The following is a 16,783-nucleotide window of genomic DNA, read 5'->3' on the forward strand; positions in this document are numbered from 1 at the left end:
TCCTACTACTACTGTTCTTCCTCCATGACTGAGTGCAGCAGAGGCACCAAACTGAACTAACCTGAGAACAGCAACAGTATCCGACTCCTCAAAAACATGGAGAAACTCTCCCGGCCGTGATGATGGACTGTGGACGACCGCCAGCGTCTCAATTCTCAACTGTTGTTTCCCGAAAGTGAAACAATCTGGCGTGCGGTGGTGAAGCAGCCGCTTGCGCTCACGTCACTGATTGTTTGGGAGGTGCAACACAAGCAATTAAAGAGGTACAGGAAAGACTTTATTTTTAGGCATTTTTTTGGCTCACACCGGATTAAGTTGAGCAGCGAACAAGCTCTTTACAGCTTTTCAAAAATCTGTTTATTGGTTTTGTAAGCTTCTTACCGCTGAACGCAGCAGAAGCATTAATGAACAGATTTCCATGTGACTGCAGGAGGAGCAGCAGTGACACCTGCAGCTCCGCCGACAGCAAACGCGTCGGCCGTTAAACGTCCGAGTTTGTGTTTGTGTCTCTGACTCATGTCAGAGTCGCAGTTCAGACTCACTGCTGTCGTGTGTTACAGCACGTTTTCGCGGGTTGTGTTAATTGGCTTTTGCTCGTCATTATCGCCGCTTCCTGTAACCTTCTGCTGGACAAGAATACCGTAATTAACGAGGACAAAGTCTTCTCAGTCCCACGACACATCAGCGATGATGTCAGAGAGCTAATTAGATACCACGTCGACAACTGGAAGTAACAAAGTAAATGTAGCGTGAGAAAAATATCAGCAACTGTAAATCTACTGGAACTGCCTCATCGTCGAGGAAGACGTCGAGGTGTCCTGATATTTAAGGCCGTCCAGAACATTCTGACGCAACACCAAGAGTTTATTATTAATTTGATGCTTTGACTGAATGTTGATCATCATCAGTGTTAAGGAGACATCAGGATACAAGCAAACTACGGCAAGAGAGAGAGCACAAACATAATGAAGACTGGAGGCAGGAGGGACACACAGAGATACACCTGAATACATCATCATCATGTACACACACACACACACACACACACACACACACAGTTGTTTTTCTTTGTTAGGTGACAAACCAAAATGAGCAACTATAACTCATGTTGTTTGGCCTTGTGTGTGTGTGTGTGTGTGTGTGTGTGTGTGTGTGTGTTTGGTGAGACAGGCAGAGAATAATAAAAACATGAATACAGAAGGAGGTCAACAAGGAGGAGAGAGTCGGTGCATCTGAGGTGTTTTCTCATGCACACGCACACAGACACAGACACACACACACACACACACACACACACACACACACAAATAACGACTGTCACTGGGCAGATGAAATTGCTCTGTTTCGACGGTAAACAACAGACCTGTGTTGCTTCTCAGGCAGTTATATAGCAGTGTTAAAACACACACACACACACACACACACACACACACACACACACACACATAAAGAGGAACAATAAGTGAAGCATGGATGACACCTGCAGTAAAATGAGATGTGGGTCCGCGGGCTGCACATTAAACTCAGTGGTTTTCTGTCCTCCACCTCTGCGGCTCCCAAACAACAACAACAACAACAACAACAACCAACAAAAGAGGCCGACAATCTGCTGCGACACAAAGAGCCAGACGTGGAGCAAAGCTCTGAGGGAGAGAAACCGATTACTGCTGTGTAAATGTTCTTGACTTCGGTGTCGGCCACTTTTAATCAGGTCCAAGACGTGTCCGCTGCAGGAGCAGTGATGCATGACGGTCACCTTCGACCTGCTTTTCATCTCTCAGAGCGTTTAAACAATTCGCTGACGACTGTGTGTCGTATCTGAGTGACCGTCATCATGTGGCGTCAGCTCGGAAACACGCCTGTACATGAGTCTGTGTGTACGAGGCAGGTGAGGTGAACCCAGGACGCTAATGAGAGGCGTCCAGTCTCACCCTCAGGCTCATTACAACATATGTGCACCTGTCATTCAGCAAAGCAAGTCTAAATGTCCAGACTCACACTTAGAGAAACAGTAATGAGGAGACAGAGAAGACGTGAGGACGGATCCTGACGTCATCACCATCAGACACGTCGTCTGCACACATTCACCAGTTTTCATTTAAAAACGGGTCATTAGCGAGTCCGGGATGGAATCTGAAGAGCGAATGCAGAGACATTTGTGCTGCAGCAGGGGTCTGAGAACAAAAAGAAAGGGCCTAAATTCAAGATGACAAGAAATCCATTTAACAGTGTGTGTGGATCGGAGGGGGGTGGAGAGGTCCAGAGACCAGCTCACGGGCCTCAGCAGGCAGCAGACGAGTTGTCTGGATATAAAACAGCGTGATGGATGGAGAGTCTGCACTGTTTTGAAAGGATTTGAAATGCAGTGGCTCACAGGGGACGGAACATTTAAAGTATTTACATATTTGAGCGCTCAGATTAAATTATGGCAGGACGGCGGCGAGCGGAACAAGCTACTGCTAACATGAGTCGTTGAAAAACTTTCTTTTTATTAAACTCTGTGTACACAAACAATGTTCTCAGTGCTGGTGTTGATGTGTAGAAACCCTGGTGATGCTACCAGCAAAGTTTCACGTTGTGTCGAGACTTCTTACTGTTTTAAAAATAGAGATTTTTATGTTAACGTAAAAGTGCCCGTAGCACTCCCATTGAAAATGAGTTTGACCTGAAAACAAAAATACGGTGAATCTTAAAAGTGCCTCTTTCATCGTAATTATGCTTTTACATGAAGGTTTGACTCATCTACATTCATGGTTGCATTTTGGCAGAGTTTCACTCTAACGGTGAAAAGCTTGTACTGCACATGAACCCCCTCTTTATCGGGTCGTTCCCGTCCTGCCTCGGCACTTGTGTTGTGCGACTGATCTCACATCAGTGCAGGAGACCAGAGACGAAGATGTGTTAAAAGTCTCTGTGTGTGTTCAGCTCTCAGCTCTTTTGTAGCGTCTAACCGAATCTCTTCAGTTTCTCTGTTTGTGCGTCATTGTGTTCTCTGTCAGCTCTTTCAGGAGTCCTGGTGAGTTACAGCTGCTGAAAACTCATTTTCTGATGTTGCTGCTTCAGAGTAAAAGCTCTGACATAACTAAATAACACGGGGTGTTTATCACAGAGACGCTTTGTTTGCATCTGTTCTTCTACAAAACTGCAGTGAGGAAGAGAATTCACCGCTGCTCCTTTGGTGAGCGACTCAAGCGGCTAGCCATTACTCCAGATGTTGAACAAACACTGACTGCAACTCCCAGAATGCACTCTAATTATCTGAGCGTAAACGAGGCAAAACAACACTCTGATTACAATGCAAACACACGTGTAGCTCGCTGGCTCGACGTAGCAAAGACACAGAATATAATGTTCTGATTAAAGTGCAGCATGTGTTATATCAGCATCTTGTAGGGAGACGATGATGATATTAATAATACGTCACAGAGGCTTTTCTGGTGCAAAACAAAGTCTTCTGAAGCTCATGAGAAAGCTGCAACACCCACATCCCAGATCCTCACAGGTGGAGGAGAGAGGAGTCGAGACAGCAGACAGAAAGCAGAGCCGACGGCGCACAAATTCATTAACTTCAAATAAATGTGACATTTCTGCGGCGCCATCTTCATCAGACAGCACAGGACTGGAAATGTGACGAGGGCAGACAGTTCACCTGAAATAATCACGCTTCTTCCACAGGTGGGAACAATTAACGGCCTCATCTCTCCTTCTCCTCTTCCGTCTGACGCCCAGCGTCTGTCTGGAAATGTCGCCATAATTAAGCGTCACGTTGACCATCATCGGCCTCATCCGTCAGTTTAATCCATATTTTTGCTCAAGTGCCCAGCGAGTGTCATCTTTGCCTCATTACTCATTTTCAGCAGAACAAACCACTGATGTTGAACCCGTGACGGGTCAATTACCAGACCCTCTATAAAGAACTCTTATCACTGGCGGGCCGGACCTCAAACCTCTACAGACTGAACCTTTTAGCTCCATTACATTAGAGAAGCAGCACAGGGAGCCGCCGCACATACAGCCGAGCTCATTTATAACAAGGAAGGTGGAGAGAGGCTGAAGGGTGGAGGAGGAAGGAGTCATTAGGGGATGTACAACAGCTGGGTAACTGAGGATGGTGCTCCCGCCGGATATCTGCCCACATCACAGGTCAGACCGACAGTCAGAAGATATCGCTCGTCTTCGGTACGATGCCCGTTCAGCACCGAGGTCCACAATTACAGAGAGGAAGACAAGAAGCAGGTTCTGCTTTGGCGCCGGCACATTGTTCTGCCCTGACTGCCGCTTCTTCAATTACCAGCTGAGCTCGGCGACCACACAGTGTAACGAGAGCTCCACTTCCTCACGCGAGGAGCAAAGAGAAAGTGTTTCTGTCCTGTTTTAGCGGTTACGAGTCCATTTATAAAAACCAGCTGCTCGTCCATTGTGAGCTCAGGCCACCAGAGCGTCTCAATTCCCAAATCCACAACCACAAACAAAAGCAATTTACAAGATTTAGTCTGACCGTCAGCTGCGAGAGCCCGCCGAGTGTCAACAGAGCCATTAAAGCCTGAGAGAAATCTTCAGAGGGTTGTTTCTTTAAACGTTTCTCTTCCAGGACGAACTGTGAATTTAATGTTTAACATCTCGTGTATTTCTCAGCGCATGTTTGGATTCTGTAAAGGTCAAAATGGGATAAAAACCAATTCACAAACAACAAGATTCAATTCAATTCTCTCTTTTTTTTTTTTTTTTGCATGTTTAGCATTTCATGAACAAACGTCGGGGTAAAGACGTGTCGAGTGCTGATCCGATCTCTCTGAAATGTTTTTTCTGGCTCATTGCTTGTAAACTTGTCGTCAGCGCACTGATTCACAGATGCACTTAAGTCTGGAAACTCTCCCTGTGGACATGGAAGCAAATGAGGGTTATCGTTTAACATTAACACGTGTAATAGCATCTGTTCTACAGTCGCAAAGTTTGCAACAAAACGTGGTAATAATGTAAAACATGCCAATACCAATTAATTTAATCCCATTTGAATAAAAACATCAGTGTGGTGTGATTGATTGGGGCTGAACAGCTGACTGAAATATTACTGAAATTGCAAAAAATGTAATTAAATAAAACATCATGGTGCCACAAAGATGTTTTCATATCATACTGAGAATATTAACTGTTCCTGTTTGGTACAATCGCCACCAAAATTCAAATCATCACAGTTTTGCTGTATGTTTCATCAAAGAAGTGACTCATATGGTAATTACATTAGTCAATATTACTGTAATTTGATGTATTTTTTGCATCTCGTCCAGTCTGCGTATGACTGATGACGTGTCAGAATGAAAGGGCATCTGTACCGTAACACGGGAGCAGGAGCTCGTTAATCATGAGGAGAGTAAATGAAGGAGGCTGACAGCAGATTCTTCATCACACCGGCAGCTTCGTCCTGCCGCTAACGAACAAACAGACGCAGGATGTTTTACCGTGCAGGAGCCGCCATGATGTGACACATTCAGTGTGCACGTGCTCGTTAAAGAAAACAGGACAGTTTCTGTTTCACCTTTCACTGCCGGCTGTTCAACCTATCGAAGGTTGCAGGTTTGATTCCCCTGGTCTACATGTCAAAGTGTCCTCGGGCAAGAAACTGAACCCCAGTCTGCTCCTGATGTGCTGGTTGGCACCTTGCATGGCCGCCACCGCCGTCAATGAACATATGTATGAATTACTGTGAGTTACTTTGGACGAAAGCGTCGGCTAAATGCCCTAAAATGTAAATATAAATAAATAAATAGAAGAAGGATCTGAAACCTGGAGACACTCGTGCTGAAAATAATGCTGATGTGTGTCAGGTGTGAGACAGGTGATGTGTGTCGGGTGTGAGACAGGTGATGTGTGTCGGGTGTGAGACAGGTGATGTGTGTCAGGTGTGAGACAGGTGTGTCGGGTGTGAGACAGGTGTGTCGGGTGTGAGACAGGTGATGTGTGTCGGGTGTGAGACAGGTGATGTGTGTCGGGTGTGAGACAGGTGATGTGTGTCAGGTGTGAGACAGGTGATGTGTGTCGGGTGTGAGACAGGTGTGTCAGGTGTGAGACAGGTGATGTGTGTCGGGTGTGAGACAGGTGATGTGTGTCGGGTGTGAGACAGGTGTGTCGGGTGTGAGACAGGTGATGTGTGTCGGGTGTGAGACAGGTGTGTCAGGTGTGAGACAGGTGATGTGTGTCGGGTGTGAGACAGGTGTGTCGGGTGTGAGACAGGTGATGTGTGTCGGGTGTGAGACAGGTGTGTCAGGTGTGAGACAGGTGTGTCAGGTGTGAGACAGGTGATGTGTGTCGGGTGTGAGACAGGTGATGTGTGTCAGGTGTGAGACAGGTGTGTCGGGTGTGAGACAGGTGATGTGTGTCGGGTGTGAGACAGGTGTGTCAGGTGTGAGACAGGTGTGTCAGGTGTGAGACAGGTGATGTGTGTCAGGTGTATTGATGCTTTAGTTATGTAACAATAAGCGTATTAGGAAGCTGCGCGTGTCTTTAGAAACATGCAGGTCGCGTATTGAATTCCACTGTGAACAAACATTGATTTTTATGCTACACAGGTCTGAATCAGGACCTGAGGACGGTGTGTGTGTGTGTGTGTGTGTGTGTGTGTGTGTGTGTGTGTGTGTGAGCCTGTTATCAATATCATAATCAATGAAGGGTGAGTTAGCACTGATGAACAGGAGAACTTTTTACATTCTGCCCACTTTAGCACTGACCACGTCGTCTCACGCTGTCGTCAGCGCAGCAGTTCAGATATTTAGAACGATGACACTTTTATTAATTTCGTTGCAACGTGTCTCTTTGCAAAGTAAGAACTGAACATAATGACTGAAACGTACTCGAGGAAGCTGCGCAGCCCTGCGAGAGATGGAAGCAGCTCCGGAGTGAAAGATTTAATTCAGGTCAGAATCGATCGGTCGGAGCAGCGTGATGGAGACGGATTTAAAAAATAGGCTGACAAAAAAAAAATTAAAAAATGGAGCAACGTTGTGAGAGCCTCGACAGTGACCCATAAAATCAGCTCCACACCTGCAGTCAGTCTGTCAAAATGCTCAGTTTGGACATCAGTGACAGTCAGGGGAAGTCTGGACTGCACCTAGAGTGCGCTATATTACCCATGATCCTCTCTGAGTGCAGGATTAGATCTACAACCCCCTTTAATCCACTCAGAGCCCCTGTCGGCCCTCACCTGTCACCTGTCACCTGTCGCCGGGCGGACTATGCAGATTTCTTCACCTTCAAACACATCAAAGAACAGATTTTGCTCGCTGACCTCGACTCGGGTGTCAAACGTCTCACCTTCACCAACCGACGACGCTCACTTCCTCCTCGATTCATAGATTATTTAGACCGTCGTGTCAAAGCGCATGGCGGCGCTGAGATGAAAAGGCTCCAAGTAGAGAGATGGAAAAAAAAAAGGACTGTCAGGCAACGTGAGGCGCAGAGGAATAATGCCACAGGAACGAAACATTCAAGTCAGGGAATAAACGGCGCAAAGACAAGCGCACGGAGCCGGATGAATAAATGTAAAAGGCCTGTGTGAGACGCAGTGATGGACGGATAGACAGAGGCAGAGACGGGGAGAAGTAAAAGGAACAAATAGCTGCAATAAATCTTTCAGCTTGTAACTGAGACACAAAACACAGGCACTCTGGGGAAATGGCACGTAATATAAGAAGGAGGGCGAGCGGTGGAAAAAGAGGGGAAAGACGAGAAATTAAATGAAGGTTTGTGAACGAGGGACTGAAAAACAGATACAAGACAATCCAGAGAAAAGACTGAAGGGACGGACGGGAAACACTGGAGGAGACAAATCATCCTTTATAAAACATTGAAGGTAGCTGCAGCAGCCATCATTATTTCATAAAACAATACAGTCATGTCGACTCGACTGTCACGACTCTGCTGCTGCCACAGTTACTAGATATTACTGCGTTTACTGCCACTGGTTCTGCAGCAGTTCTGCACTGACACAGTTAATACGACGACCGTCTCTACGTGACACAGATGATCCAGAGTGCAGTGCTGGAGGACGGGTCATGGATATGTAATCAATATATTTCTATCAATCGACTGTAACCAGGATCTTTCCTGAACCTCGTCCACTCACGGTGCAGCTGCCACGCCTTAATATCGTCCGTTTAATGTTGGACCCAGAAGTCCTCATGAGTCTGCCTGTGACTCCACCACGAACATTTTGCACCTTTTTATTATTTATTTTAAGATTTAAATTGCTTCTTCTCTCAATTATTTCAATCTACAGAATATCAGACTACATTGTTACTGTCCAAAGCCGATTGTGTTGTCGTAGGATCAACCCCTCACATTCACATGTACACATGTTCAACACATAGAGACGATTAATAACTGACAGATGGTTCAGCCGTTAGCGTCTGGAGCGGCGCCATCATTCTGAAACCCAGAACATCAGACCCGTTTGTCCGACAGCCTGTTGTCCTGAAGAAAATGCTCATCAATTTCCACTCCAGCTTCAGCTTCGTTTTAATTTTCCAACAGGCTGCACTTTATCATCGCCGAGGTAAAACTCTCCGACATTTGAAACTTGTCTGCGACCGTTAAATTGCTTGAAAGTTTGAGAGAAGCAGGCAGGTGGAGTCAGCTGACACCGAGTCTAACGATGTGAAGTCGTTCACGTCCGAGAGGTTTAAAAAGACAGAAATGTTCCCAACCCTGTGAAAAAGTCTTGATAAATCTTTTCCTTCAACTGAGACAAACCCTCAGGCAACCGTGTGTGTGTGTGTGTGTGTGTGTGTGTGTGTGTGTGTGTGTGTGTGTGTGTGGTCAGGCAGGTTCTGATGGTACAGGTGGTCTCTCTGCTGGTGTCGTGTTCATCAGGATGTTATACCTCCATGCGCCGCTTGCCCCGACACTCGCAGGTCACAGCACACACACATCAAAACACACCCACACACAGCTGTCAGGACACACACGCACACACACACACACACACACACACACACACACACACACACACACACACCACTTGTGAAAAGTCCCTCCTCAGCAGATTTATCAAACTTCCTCCATCTAATCAGCATTTTTGCCTCAAACCTCTCAGTAATAAAACAGAGAACTTCTAATTAAAACAGACGAATGTGAATATTTAACACAACAGAAGAAGAAGAAGCAGCAGCGGCCGACAGGAAACAGCTGAGTCCTCCAACACCTCATAGACCTGACTCCAGCATTAGTAAACAACATTCAGCCCCTCGCTGGTTAATGAATGATAAACACAGTTTGGAGATAAAGGAAGGGAAGTATTAATAATATGAATTATACATCTTCTGCTCTCCGCCATGTTTGTTTTTCCATACGGTGCATGTGTGTGCAGGAGACGCCTCGAGGCTGCAGTTTCCATAGGAGCCATCTGCAGTCTGGAGGTCCCACTGGACCCCCGGCATACTGTGTGTGTGTGTGTGTGTGTGTTTGTGTGTTCAATGGGACAATGGGTCGTGCGCTGTAATTGCATTTGTAGCCATTAATCACTGAGTATTATCGTTTAGAATGAAAATACCACCTCTGAAGAGCACCGAGATAAAATGTAAAGGTGGAAGTGTGTGTGTGTTTGTGTGTGTGTGTGTTTGTGTGTGTGTGTGTGTGTGTGTGTGTCCTGGGAACGCAGAGTGGGAAGTTGGAAAAACCAAACTGGATGCTGGGAATGGAAAGTGAGAAACAGAGCGTGCTTAAGGAGCTCGGCCAGTTTGTTGCTCTGCAGAAGGAGATGATCTGAATTTTGATACGTAATATATATGAAGATGTCAGCGGACGTTTCTGGTTTAATCTGGTTGATATTCTAACAACGGGAATAAATCTGAGACATCAGGCGACTGAAAAGACACATTATTTTCTTTGAAGTAAATATAAAACAATCAAGCTTAAAAAGAGCAGAAGCACCTTCATCCATCAGTCAGCTGATCACTGAAGATAAGATCCTGCAGCGCGTACGAGTCCGTCTGAGATCTGAAGCACGATTTAAACATTTCCAACACGTCGATGAGTAATCCAGACGGCAGGAACGCGTCAGAGATACGGGAGGTGTTGTTGACTTGCATACGTATACGGAGCTGCTGTGTGTGGAGACATGAAGTAATGCTGCACACATACTTTCACAGTGTTTCTTGCAGCTCTACCTGTGCTGCAGGTGTTTGTGGGTTTCAGGGTCGTGGCAGCAGCATCACTGCACCGCTCAGGGCTCTTCCGCAGGTCTTGCCTCTGGTAGCTTTAACAGCATATTTCTGCCAGCCAACCAACAGCATCATAACCAGTATAAACAACACATGTTCATGTCTGTATGATCAGTAGCTGCAGGCAGCATCTTCTACATGTAAACTCAAACATGATTCAGATTAATTAGGGCTCAATAACGATCAGTTTCCTGAGTTAAGCGCAGACAGAAATAGAGGCGAGCTGCAGGCGGTGCTGCAGCAGAGGCTGCCTCTTCTATTTAACTCTATTACTGATATGTAGACAGCAGCCTCAGTGGTGCGTTACCTCGTCAGCCCCGAGGGCACCAGACACGCTGCTACAGCAACAGCACAGGGGAGGATGTGGCGTGATGCAACACATGTTATCCAGCGTTACACAGGGTGCACCCACTCTGATAAGCACCGCGGCTCGTCACAGAGAGAGGGTCGAGTCTGCACGGACCCGAGGTGTTTCATGTGAACAGCAACAGTCTCCATGAGTCGTTCTGAGGAGATAACAAAGAGATGTTGCACTGCACCAAGACACTGAGCGCAAAACAGCATCTGAGAGAAGCAAACAACGCGGTTCACGAGGCCAAATACAGCAGATGCCTTAACGAATCAGATGCACGACTGTTCTGTAGCCTTCGTCAGATGAAAAGGCATTTTCCAGTTTTGGCCTCGAGAGCCTGCTGCTCCTTTAACGTGTCGAAATGAGACACTGAACATTTAACACGTTCCCCCGACGCCTCCTCTCTGAGAGACGATCAGGAGGCTGCAACGAGCTTCATCTACGCAGCGCTCAAAGAAAAACATCTAAACTTCTGATTCAACACACATCAACACCTTCTTATCGTTCCACGTAGGAATCATATCCAACAGAAGTAAAACAAAACACACCAAACTTTTTGAAACGTGGAGTCAGAGGTTTGTTGACTCATTAATTACAGCTAACGACCCGTCGCACTGCAGCTCACAGCGGGCTTCATCAAAGAAGCGGCACCAGAGACTCGGGGTAACAAACCCAGAGAAGCGCTGCTTTAAATAATGTCTGTGAAACCATGAAAAGGTGTTTTTAAACGATGTTTGGCTCCTGCAGCGTGCAGAGACAGAACCAGCGCCAGAACCACCTGCACCTGTAGGTTTGTTACAGCCTCCTTTAGAAGGTGTTCAGAGATGAGAGATGAGACTCGCCGGCTGGTCGAACATGAAAACTGACACTGTGGTCGAGTTTCTTAACTTTATATATTTATGCACAGCTCACCAGAGTCAGAGTGTGGTACTGATGGACCTTTTTCCCACAATGCAATGCTCAAACAAAACAAAGGTGAACTTCACAGCTACAGACATTGTGCAGGAACGTCACCTCGAGTCACTCGAGAAAATAATCTTTCATCTGTTATAAAATGTGCAGTTTGTTTGCAGTTTTATCTTTAAACTAAAGACTGGAGGATGTTTGTGTCGAGGTTCCCTCTCTTGTGTTTGTCTGCTCGGGCGGCTTCAGACTCACGGATTTATCACTTCCTGTGGGTGGAGAAGATTACAGCCTCCAGAAACACTCGAAATTTAATTTTGGTGACTGGACACACAAGCGCTGCTGTCGTTCTGACTAATGAGCACAACTTAGAGGGAAATATCAACTCCTGCCGTCTCAAAGGTGGAGAACATGATGTGAACGCTCTGAGCTCTGATGTGTTCACTTCACGTCTCTGCGATAAGAAACAAACGCTGAGACGAACGACGTGATGTGTTTTCCTGAGCAGAATATTTGTTGGATCCAGAACAAACACCACAGCAGCTCCAAGATGAAAACAATGCAAATCCAATAAACCGGTCCAGAAACAAGCGTCCCCTGACGGACACATGGCTGCCGCTCTGATGTCAACAGTCAGGTTCGATTTACAAACTGCTGACATCATCGGCCCGATAATCAGAGGCAGAATAATTAACACGGGTCATTTATTGAGCCTCTAAACTCACTGCTGCTAAGTCTTTAATCCCAGCGCCTGGTGGCTGAATGCGTGGCACACTATCTGTGTGTGTGTGTGTGTGTGAGACAGAGTGTGGAAGAGGTGTGTGTGTGTGTGTGTGTGTGTGTGTGTGTTCATGCTTTAATTCTAACACGTTACCAGCAGGTTGTCCCAGCAGCTAATGAGACTCTCCTGGTGACACCTGCAGGAGCTCCCAGCACGAGATCGATCACACACACACACACACACACACACACACACACACACACACACACTCATGTATACAAACTCTACACATTTTGTATCTCGTCACACACACTCACACTTCCTGTAAGTCGTCCTCTGCTCGGGCGACTCAACACTCTTTATTCATCACTTCTGTTGAATTTGCGCTCACTCGTATTTCAGATGACTCATTTTAAATGCATTGAACACACGTCGTCTCGGAGCACTTAACAGGATTACACACAGAGAGCTCCGTCAGCTCTGCAAGCAGCACTGGGTGGATTTTTGTGGCCACGTTCAGGTAACAACAGCTTATTATGAAGAAAACAGCAGCTGCAGGATCAGAGGGAGAGTCGACCACAAGCTCAGAGACCACGACAGGAAATAAGTGATCAAGTTTGACCTCAACTGGATAAATCTGAATCTGACAGCTGGATTCTTTCTTCTCAACACTGAGATCAGGGACGCAAACTCCTCTCCCCTCATTTCCTTTCCTATTCTTCCCTTTCCTTTCCTCTCCTCCTCTCTCCTCCATCCTCTCGTCTCCACACTGAAGTTCTTCCAGATGGTCCACTGCTGATAAAACAGAACCGTGTGATCCGACCCACTTGGCTGCAGTCAGCGCATAAAAAAATATAAACGCAGTTACAGAATCACCAGACGGAGTTAATGAAGAGATGGATGCATGGATGGAAAGAAGGATGGATGTCCGCGGCTGGATGGAGCGATAAGTGCAGACTAAGCAGAGTTAAACCATCAGGTCAGAGGTGTGATTCCTGCAGCCGTCTTATCTCACCTGAACACACTCCGGACTCTTCCCGGTGCAGAGAACCTGGAGTTAGAACTATTTCCAAACCCGGCGCTCTGACAGCTGAGGCAGCAGCAGTTAAATCTCTGAACGGATCTCATTTTCCTTGTATTAGCCCTCACAGAATAAAACGCCTCTGTCTCACTGGCGCTCAGCCCACATCAGAATTAAGCCATGAATCCTCCTCCTCCTCTCGCTCAGCGGCAGCCTGCTGGCTCCGACGCCGACAGAAAACAGTTGACAATACAGGTTTTTTTTAAATTTTCTGCTGGGGCCCAAAGAACCAGGTCCAAATCTGCACTTAAACAGAATAATAACCTGCCTCACAGAGGGCAGACGGCAAATTGAGTATTAAGTGACGAATGGATGAAGACAAATTGGGGATGAAGGTGAAGACAGACCGACACATGGAAGGGAAGAAAAGATTAACCTGGATTGGAAATGTCTGCAGAGAGGAAACGAGGAAGAGAGGATCCGTACGGGCCCGTCCAGTTTCATCAATTAACTCCGAAACAATTATTCCACAAAAGCTCGAGGTTGTTTAAACAACATGATGTGAACGTTCTGCACCTCGAGGCTGATGAAATGAGAACAATGACAGAAAGCAGACTACGAACGAACGCAGCGTACCGGAGCAGCGTTCAAACACAGACCTTTACTTTAAACACTGTGACCTCCTGTTCCACACCTGTCCGGGCTGCGGCTATGTGCTGGCTCACTGAGCAGCGGTGGTGCTGATCCGACTGCAGCACGACCGACATCGTGCTGCTAATTAAAAATAATGAGCTGTGAGGGCTGAACCTCCTGCAGCCGTCTGACCTGCTGAGGTCGCCGCTGTGCTCCTCAGACAGACACTTCTTATATCTACATATAACAAGAGAACGGCTTCATTATGTTAAATTAAGGAAATGTATCTGATTTTATAGAGCTGCTCCGTAAACCATGAGAATACAAATTATGTGCCTAATGAGGAGATTCGCGACAGTGAAAGAACAGCGGCATAATAAAAGCCTGGACTGCGAGTGTAAGCTACCCAAACAAAATGTTTTTTCAGTGTTAGCTGGTTCTCACGAGTCCATCCAGTCTCTGAAGAATGGGTGGTGTAAAGATGGAGGACAGGTGGAGGGCAGATGAAACGTCCGAGGAGAGTTTCCTGCTTTTCTCCCGAGTCCCAGGTTAAAAATATCCGTCTCCTCGGTCACTTTCATCGACCCACAGCTGAATCGTCTCACGCCAGGTGAGTTTGAGCGAATAGCGCTGACACACCTTTAGCTCGGCTGCTACAGGAGCTACTCTAATGACTCTCGCTCGCTAACATGCTAGGTGCAATTAGCATCACAGTTTCTTCTGGTGCAGCATCAAGAATACACACACATGTTTTCACCTTCTGCACTTTAAAATTCCTCATCTGGAGATTTGAGTGTTCACACACATTTCCTTCCGTCTGTCTGACGTGTGTGAGACTCGCCTGCAGCGTTACCTGCAGCTGGTGTGACAGCTGAGGTGATGAGCTAATATATAACATTTTGGTACCAACAGACCAAATATTTGTACTACAGTGTTGACACGTCCCTACAGACGGACTTCAGTTATTTATTTCTGTCCACAAATGAAAATGATGTCACTTTTCTGCTTTGCAACATTTCTATTTCCTCTTAAAAAAACACAGACATGCAAACAAGAGACATTATTAATGCAGCTCCTGAGGTTATTATGTGTAAAAGACCTGCTGAAAGAAGTCATAGAGGGAGAAACGAGCCTACAGGGGCCACTTAGTACACAGCACAGCAGACTGTGTGGAAGCATCAGGGGCGGAAAATCAAACACGAGCACACACGCCCACATCACAACCAGCAGGTCGGACCCGATCATCGGAGCCGCCACAGCAGCACAGTTATTAGCTCAGACCCGGTTCGGTTTCGTCGGGAGAGTCCGACTCAGACACAAACACAGCCATTATGAATTTAATGAGACATTACAACGTGAGCCAGAGGTCGTCTCCACTCTGGAGGAAGACCGGTGGGATGAACCATCATTATAATAAATCAGGCTAATGAAAGGATTAACACCAACACGTTTAACACCACTAAGCTCCTGTTTGCACGAGGCGTCGTCTTCTTGGCTTTAAGATGAAAAACGACTCTCAGTGAACACGGCGCTGCTGTTAATGCTGCTCGGGAGCAGTAACACAACAGTCGGCCACGGCGAACCGACAGGGAGAAGTGGAGTCACAAGAAGTTCGTAGAAAACTCCTTCCTTCAGTGTGATGCCAGCAGGGATTTGGTGAAGTCTGAATGCATTCGTCAGGCCTCGCTTTGGTCCTCGAGGGCCTCTGGCGAGATGATGTTGATTGGCTGCTCCAGATCTGAGTCTGAGAGTGTGTCCTGTGTGTGAATGCGAGCGCTACGACTTTGTATCCGTCCCAGTATCCACACCGGTCCTGTTTCAGAGCAGTGAAGTGCCTCCTGTCACATATCTCCAGTAACCGTCACACAACAGTGCGAGTCTGAAAGTTTAACAGCGCTCACGAGACGCTCGACATTTCTTCAGGCTCGAGTTTCGTTTTCATGTTGTGACAACGCCGTGCTTCTGATCTGGTTCGGTTTAGCGGACACTGACACTCGCTCGGGGTTGTGAAAAGATCTTGTTTTGGCTTAAAATATCTGCTTCTGTCACCACAAGCACGGCTGGAGATCCTCGAGGTCCTGAGGTCTCCTAAAAATATCTGCTGGTGCCCTACTTAAAGATGTAACACAACATCACCTCGGCTCTGACACACATCGTATGTGAGACGTGGACACGTGTGAATGTACTCGAGGTTTGCAGAAATGTACAATGGCAACGTTTTCTTCTGGAGACTGGTACTGAAACTCAGACTGACCCTCATCTTATATTACAATAATCCTGTAGCCCGCATGAGTTGACCTGTTTCACCTTGAGCTGCACACCTGATCTGTTTCTGGAACATTACAACTGATGTTTCTTCAGGACCTGAAACAGCTTTGTAACATTGTCATCACTTTGCAACCGAACAGGAGAAGTTTCTAACAAAAGGTTTGAAGGTCTGAACTCAATCAAACTGCAACACGAACTGAAATAAAGACACAAAACAAACTCCAGGCTCCAGACTGTCCTGCACACCAACACGACAATATCAGATGCAGAGGAACTGAAAACATCAGCAGGAGGCGAGAAGACGAGATAAAGAGAAAGTTCTGGACGTGAGAGAGTTCAGATGATGAGTGATGACAGAGTTTCTCTGCAGCTTTTGGAGGCTGACGGAGTTAAATGTGTTAAACGCTCAGCTCGTCTCTGCAGCAGCCTGTGATGCAAACACACACACACACACATCTGCAGCATCCTCAGGAAAGAGTGTAATTACACACTGAGTGAAACAAATCCTCGGTTTGTAAATTAAGGACATTATTTGTTTGGCGGGTGATGAAATGAAATGAAGAGGCCTCTGGTGCTGATGTTCTGAGCTGTGCAGATTTATTCTGCTGCAGCTGATCGGTGACACTTTACATTCAGTCAGCTGTTTCTGTTCTGATCCGTCCTCACCTGTT

At 46.5% G+C, this 16,783-nt stretch overlaps 1 protein-coding gene across 6 annotated transcripts in view; it reads right to left on the reverse strand.

Annotated features, from left to right (window-relative positions):
* Nucleotides 1-16,783, reverse strand: part of slc8a2b (solute carrier family 8 member 2b) — a 138,376-nt gene that overhangs the window by 79,038 nt on the left and 42,555 nt on the right. Inside the window, exon 1 of one of the 6 annotated variants that reach the window (XM_037082897.1) lies at nt 13,206-13,250. The exons of the other annotated variants lie outside the window; for them this stretch is intronic. The gene's annotated coding sequence lies outside the window, so the exon portion shown is untranslated. Of the gene's footprint in view, nt 1-13,205; nt 13,251-16,783 lie in introns of those variants that run through there. 6 annotated transcript variants of the gene reach the window in all.

The sequence above is a fragment of the Acanthopagrus latus genome, chromosome 2, assembly GCF_904848185.1.
Source record: "Acanthopagrus latus isolate v.2019 chromosome 2, fAcaLat1.1, whole genome shotgun sequence".
In the NCBI taxonomy this organism is placed as follows: Eukaryota; Metazoa; Chordata; class Actinopteri; order Spariformes; family Sparidae; genus Acanthopagrus; species Acanthopagrus latus.